The sequence below is a fragment of the Phoca vitulina genome, unplaced genomic scaffold (assembly GCF_004348235.1).
Source record: "Phoca vitulina isolate PV1807 unplaced genomic scaffold, GSC_HSeal_1.0 scaffold16, whole genome shotgun sequence".
NCBI lineage: Eukaryota > Metazoa > Chordata > Mammalia > Carnivora > Phocidae > Phoca > Phoca vitulina.
In genome coordinates this window covers 29,745,709-29,753,249 of record NW_022589719.1, presented here as the reverse complement: position 1 = coordinate 29,753,249, position 7,541 = coordinate 29,745,709, and positions in this window count along the sequence as shown.

Genomic DNA, 7,541 nt, shown 5'->3' with positions numbered 1-7,541 from the left:
TCCTTGATCCAGCCCTGTTTGGCCACAAAAAGTCCAGACTCCAGGGTGAGATCACCTGGGATCATTCAACTGGGCTCTTGCCTGTGGAGCCTCCTGGGTCCTGTTCTCACAGACAGAGTCCCCTGGAATCCTTCCTGGGACTCTCGGGTCTTGGAAACAGTGGGTGGTTTGGACATAAGGTGGGATAGCTGAGCACAAACACCTAAAAAGAATCCCCCGGTGCTACTCCTGAACGCTGCTTCTCCTTTCCCCATAGGTAAAAAGGGAAATTGGGGTAGAAGCAGCAGGAGAGGCAAATAGTCTCACTCCAGGCCTCCGGAGGACTGAGAAGGGGCAGAAAGCAGAAGAAGGAGCCCCTGAATCTCATGGATATGGACACCAAGAGGAGGGCTGGAGAAATGACAGCCAGGGGAGGACAGGAGGGACCTCTCCTGGACTTGTGGTTCCAGAGAAACACCTCCCCTGGGATCCGTGCTCCTAACCAGACCCACCTAAGCCCATTTCATTAAAAAGTAACTATGCCCAGGGGTACCTTGGCGGCTCAGTCAGCTAAGCAGTCAACTCTTGGTTTCGGCTCAGGTCATGATCTCAGGGACCTGGGATCCAGCCCTGCAATGGACTCCACGCTCAACAGGGGAGTCTGCTTCTCTCCTTCTCCCTCTCCCTCTGCCTGTCCCCCTGCTCTCATGGACATACAAGCCCTTGCGCATGCTCTCTCTGTCTCTATCGATTAAATAAATAATTTTTTTTTAAGAAACTATGCCCAACTTCTCCCACTGTCCCTCTCTGGTCCACCCACAGTGGCCACTCCACATCAGCCAAACATCGTCGGTTCCAAACAATCATGCAGTGATCATCTATGCAGGAAATCCAATAGAATCTACACAAATGCTACAACTAAAACATGAGCTTAGCAAGGCTGAGGGGTATAAATCAATACAGTTAAAGAATCGCACTTCTGGGGGCGCCTGGGTGGCTCAGTCGTTAAGCGTCTGCCTTCAGCTCAGGTCATGATCCCAGGGTCCTAGGATCAAGCCCAGAGTAGGGCTCCCTGCTCCCACCCGCCTCCCCCCCACCCCACTCATGCTCTCTCTCGCTCTCTCGCTCTCTCTCTCAAATAAATAAAATCTTTAAAAAAAAAAGAAGAAAGAATTACACTTCTATACACTAGCAATAAACAACTGGAAATTGAGATTTAAAAAACAGTATCATTTACAGTGGCATCAAAAAACATGAAATACATGGAGAAAGTTAAAAGATCAGTGGTTGCCAGAGGTTTGGAGGGAGCAAGGAGGGTTGACTAGGTAGAACCCAGGGGATGTGTAGGGCAGGAAAACTATTCTGTATGATACTATAATGTATCAAAATGATCAGTAATCCATAAGGTAAGTATTATTATTATCCTTAGGAAGGATTATTATGATCCTTGAGGAAGGTAAGACACAGCTGAGAAGTAATAGAGCCTACACTTGAACCCAGATAGTTGACTTGTCCCAAGAATTCATGCATGTACACACACACACACACCATGTGCCCACCTTCCTCTCCACTTCTCTCTGCTCCCTGCGAGGCTGTTCTTAGAGTTACAGTGAAAAACCATATGCATCTGGCTCACCCCCCACACACACACACACTTGCACCCCTCCATCAGTCTTCCCTGGAAGTCGAGAAGGGACTACAGTGACGGGAGCCAATCAGGAGGCTCTGAAACTCTTTCCCTCTGAGACAGGTGCAAACATCTGGAAACAAAGGAGAAAAGAGGAAGCGGGAGATGAATGCGGAGGCAAGTCTCTGCTCTCCCGGCCAGGCCCCCGCTGCAGGAGCAGTGCACCACGTCGTACCTGGGCTCTTGTTCAGGAAGTCCAGCTAACCTAAGCTTCACCGCCAGACTCCTCAGCTCTTCTGTGATCTGCCTCCGGCGAGCCCTGAGCTGGCAGGGAGGAGGCCTGGCAAGGCAAAATAGCGCAAGGGGTCACTGAGATCTGGTCTCGTCCTTCCCACCCTGGGGCCCTCTCTCCCGCTCAGCCCCTGCCTGCCTCTCCTGGGCTGGCCAGAACCCCAGCACTGATGGCACTGGGGGACCCGGGGAAAGAGGGAAGGAGGCTGGCCTGATCTGCGGTCCAGACCAGCACTGAGGATTCCCAGTCCTGGTACCAGTTCTGAGCCTGGGGGTTGCGGGCCATGAGGAGCTCTGGCAGCGGCTGCAGAGAGGCGGGAGCAGGTGCATACGAGCTGTAGCAGCCCGGCCCGGAAAGAGCATCTGTCATCCCAAGGCCTGCTCTGGCCCCTTCCTGGGCTAATGGGGCTCTACCCTGGCCCAAGGAGCCCAGCTCCAGGTGCCTCCGAAAACAAGCACACATTGTCCCAGCCCCGAGAAAGGGAGGGAGGAGGGCATGATCCGCACCCAGCTCTGCAGGGGCCCGGAAGATACGCAGGACTCTTAATCCCACTGAGCCAAAGGTCTGTTTCTAGATCCGCCCTATTGCCGGGCCGCGACTTGCCCCTTAGCCTTCGTCCTGCCTTCCGACTTCTGACCCCGCCCCCTGATCCTACCAGCCTCGCCTTCCGAGCCCAGGGCTTCTCCGACCCTGGCTCCGCCTCTCCGCCCTGTACCAGGTTTGAACCTAAGGCCCCATCACCTGGTCCCACCTCTGCTGGGATCGCCCGTACCTACCCGGCCATGTCCTTCAGATTCTCCACTTGCTTCACCCTCCCCTGTTGGTCGGACGACTGGTTCGGGACCATCCTCACCTGGGGGAGCCACGTGAGTGCCCCCTGCCCCAGGCAGTCGGGCCCCCATGCCCCATGCCCCGCCCCTCTCCCGGCTTTCCCGCCTCCCAGCCCAGCCCGCACCACCACCAAGACAGGGTTTCTGTCCATTGTCTCACTAATCTTCCCGAGTTCCTCTAAGACAAGACCCACGACCCCCATTTTACAGGCCGGCAGTGTCCTGTCCAGCCTGCTGCCACTCCCCTGGGGTGGGCTCTGCGCCTGTTGCTCTCCCTGGACCATCCAAGTGGGTCTGTCCCGCCCCACCTCCCACCGCCCAGAAAGATTTTGAGTGGCAGTCCAGGTCTGGGACTAGGGTGAAGGGCAGTTGGACTTGCCTCTCTTGCCTCACCCTAATCCCAGCCCTGTCTGATCCTGTCTTGACTTAAAAGTTTGATATTTTGGGGGTGGCTGGGTGGCTCAGTTGTTAAATGTCTGCCTTTGACTCAGGTCATGATCCCAGGGTCATGGGATCGAGCCCCGCGCCAGGCTCCCTCCTCCGCGGGAAGCCTGCTTCTTCCTCTCCCACTCCCCCTGCTTATGTTCCCTCTCTGTGTCAAATAAATAAAATCTTTTTTAAAAAGTTTGATATTTTGTTCATTGTGGGGTTGGTTGGTTTGTTTTTGCATTATTTTTTATTTTTTTAAATACTGCATTAAAATATGACATATGGTGGGCACCTGGCTGATTCAGTCCATGGAGTGTGCAACTCAGGGTTGATATTGGGGTTGTGAGTTTGAGCCCCATGTTGGGTGCAGAGATTACTCAAAAATAAAATCTTTAATAAAAAATTTAAAAAAATGGCGAAGACTGGGTGGCTCAGTCGGTTAAGCATCTGCTTTTGGCTCAGGTCATGATCTCAGGTTCCTGGGATCCAGCCTCTTGTTGGGCTCCCTGCTAAGTGGGGAGTCTGATTCTCCTTCTCCCTCTGCTGCTCCCCCTGCTTGTGCTCTCTTGCTCTCTCTCTCTCTCTGTCTCTCTCTCACAAATAAATAAATAAAATCTTTTTTAAAAAATAAAATAAAAATAAAAAAATAGGGGCCCCTGGGTGGCTCAGTCAGTTAAAGCATCTGCCTTTGGCTCAGGTCATGATCCCGGGGTCCTGAGATCAAGCCCCACATCGTCGGGCTCCCTGCTCAGCCGGGAGAGTCTGCTTCTCCCTCTCCCCTCTGCTCTTGCTCTCTCTCCCTATGTCTGTCTCTATCTCTCTCTCAAACAAATAAATAAAATATTTAAAAATAATAATAATAAATAAAAATATTACATATTTTTTTAATTTTTTGCCCACTGCCCCAAGCCCCAGGCCTCTGTACAATCATCATCTTTATCTTGTAGAAACCTGATGGTGTGTTTATCATTACCTAGGCCAAGGTAACAGTGGTGCCAAGTCCTTGAGGCAGGAAAGTGCTTGGCATGTTCCAGAGAGAGCAAGGCCAGCGTGGCTGGAGCCGAGGAGCAGGAGGCCGTGGTAGAAAGTGAGGTGGAGCGGGAAGCAGAGGCTGACCAGTGTGGAGGCAGTAATCCAGGTAAGAGATGGCACTGGCCAAGACCACAGTGGCCGCACCCTGGATATAGGTAAGGAAGAGACAACGGGATTGTCTAATAAATTTGGTTGGGATGTGAGAGAAAGAATGGAATCAAGGATGACTACAGGATTTGGGGCCTGAGCTACTCAAAGGACAGAGTTGCCATCAACTGAGATGGGCAAGGCTCCAGAGAGATCAGGTTTGGGGTTTGAGATGAGTCATGTCTGAGATGATTCTAGATTTCCAATGGAGCAATAGTCATAGCTCCAGCCATCACGTTGAAGCTGAGCCCGGCGCCTTCCCGACAGTTCATATAGCTGAACTCATTTAATCTGCATGAGAGCCCGACGAGGTCGAGCTATTGTCATCCCCACTTTACAGATGAGAAAATATTGGGTTTTCAGAAGAGAGGCTGGGCTGGAGACATAAATTTGGGACTCATCAGTGCGTGGGTAGCATCAGTTCACCTGGGAGTGGGTGTGAAGGTCCAAGGACTGAGCCCAGACACTCCAAAGTTTGGAGAGTGGGAAGATGAGGAACATCAGCAAAGGCAATTGAGGAACAACAACCAGGGAGAGAAGAGGAGAACCGGGAGGGGGTGTCCCCAGAGACTAAGCACAGAAAGTATTTCTAGGGAGGCCTGGGTGGTTCAGTTGGTTGAGCATCTGCCTTCAGCTCATGTCATGATCCCAGGGTCCTGGGATCGAGCCTGTATCCAGCTCCCCGCTCAGCAGGGAGTCTGCTTCTCCCTCTCCCTCTGCCCCTCCCCTCCCCCATCTCTCTCTCTCTCAAAAAAAATAAATAAATAAATCTTAAAAAAAAAAGAGTATTTCTAGAAGGAGGGAGTAATGAAGAGAAAGCACTTTGAAAACTGTCAACTGAGATCATAATACAAGGAGACAGTTTGGGTGTCCGTGTAGCCCTCGGCAAGTCACAGAGCCTCAGCTTCTACAACTGTAAAATGGCTCCTTTCACCCTGTGACTGGCCCTTGTCCCCAGCCTCATCCCAGGACCACCTGCTGAGTCAGGTTTATGACTCTACCCACCCCCCACCTTCTCCTGGCCTCTGCCCTTGCCTCTACTTCCCACCTCCAACCACTTACCTGACTAGAATGTTCTAGTTCATAATCTATATTTTTGCCTCCAAAGGGTTCCCTCACCTTGGACCAGGCTTGTGTTGCGGGAGGGCGATTTTAATGTAAACACTGTGCAGTGCACCCCTCATGCTGCCAATATGTGTAATCACTCTCCCACCACCCTGGCTCTCCTTTGACTCTGGCTCAGGCCCAAAGACCAAGTGGGTTGCAGATGCAGCTGGGGACAGGGAAGGTGTGACCTGTTAACCAAATTTCAGAAACAGCTTTGGAGAGGAAGGCTGAGAGCCATGAGTAGGAAGTGGGACCATGGCTTGGAGATGAGGTTCAAGGTGCAGGGTCTGGAGCTGGGAGCCAGGAGACTTGGGGCGAGAGGTCTCCTAGTAGGCTAGGGAATGAGGTCTATTGACTGAGGACTGGAGGCTGGAGGCTGGGCCAGAGAAGCTTGGGGCTTGGGGCTGGGACCTGGGATTAGGAACCAGGAAACCACATCCATCACACTGACCCCTGCCAGAAGAGCCCAGATGGCACCCTTCAGATCCTCTGATCAGAAAGGATCTGGGAAGGGGCAGGCAATGGACTGAGTTTGAGCCCTCTAGGGCTGAGTCAGGGAAATTCACGGGAAGCCAGACACAAAGACACACTAAGGAAAGTAGAGCAAGGGGGCCTGGGGTGAGGAGTGTCCAAAAAAGATTGGAGCCAGGGAAAGGAGCCCTTGATGGAGACAGGGGTCCAGGCCTGAAGGGTGGAGGGAAGGCCTAGAATTATCACATGTGGGAGCTGGAGGGTTTCTACATAAACTAGTGCACTGTGACTCAAGAATCTTCCTCAGATGCCAGTCCTAAGGGAAGCTCATGTAAAAACTAATTTCTGTCAGGGCACCTGGGTGGCTCAGTCGGTTAAGCGTCTGACTTTTGGTTTCAGCTCAGGTCACGATCTCGCGGTCATGGGATTGAGCCCCGCATTCGGCTCTGCGCTCAGTGTGGAGTCTGCTTCAGATTCTTTCTCTTTGCCCCTCTCCACTTGTGCACTCGCTCTCTCTCTCTCAAATAAATAAATAAAATCTTTTAAAAAAAATCTGTAGTGAAATAAGTTTGGGAATCTGCATGTTTTCTCTGCCTCTCAGAGAATCTTAGTGCATATTTGTCATTTAAAGGTTCTAATAGGTTCTTACAGTAAAGAAAGCCTAATTAATTTCCCGTTTTCTCATGGAGGCCTTTTTTCTTATCATTTACACCTACTAATGTCTTGCAAAATAGACTTTGAGGAATACTAGGCTAGCCTAAACTCCTGTTTCACTTCTGGGAAACCAAAGCTCAGAGAAGGGGAGTGATCTGCTGAAGGTCTCAGGGCCAGGAGAGACAGAACTGAGTCAAACCCCAGGTGTCCCATCTGCAAAGAACATCAGAGCTGGGAGAGTCCTTTGGGACCATCTAGTCCATCTTCACCTCTATCCCAATCCCATTTATAGATGGGTAAACTGAGGCTGGGAGAGAGGCCATGACTCCTTCCCTCCCACAAGATTCTAGACTGGGCCCCCAACCTGACTCCAACAGTCCGGTGCCCTGACATCCTACAGAAGCTTGGGAACCAGATCATCCTCCCCAGACTCCCCTATACTGTCCCTGATGGAGCCAGCTCCCACTGACCATTCCTGTACTTTTCTTCACCTTTCTTCCTATTCCCAGGAAGTTCGTGGGCTCTGGTCTGCCCTGGTACCTTCCCCAAGATCATCTTATCTCCTCAGATAGCTCATCAACCCCATGGCTTCTGGGCTTTGATTTCTCCTGTTCACTTCCTCATGTTCAGCACAGTGCTGGGCATAGACTCCAGACTGTTGCCTTAGGATGGGGTTGCATTACCAACCTGGAGAAAGTAGGACATACTATAGGCTGCACTACGTCATTTTTAAACAGTGACTACTGGCTTAAAACTCTGGAAGCCAGGGACGCCTGGGTGGCTCAGTCGGTTAAGCATCTGCCTTAGGCTCAGGTCATGATCCCAGAATCCGGGGAATGAGTCCCGAGTCCCACATGGGGCTCCCTGCTCAGCAGGGAGCCTGCTTCTCTCCCTCTGCCGGCCACTCCCCCCTGCTTGTGCTCTCTCTCTCTCTCTCTCTGACAAATAAATAAATAAAATCTTAAATAAATAA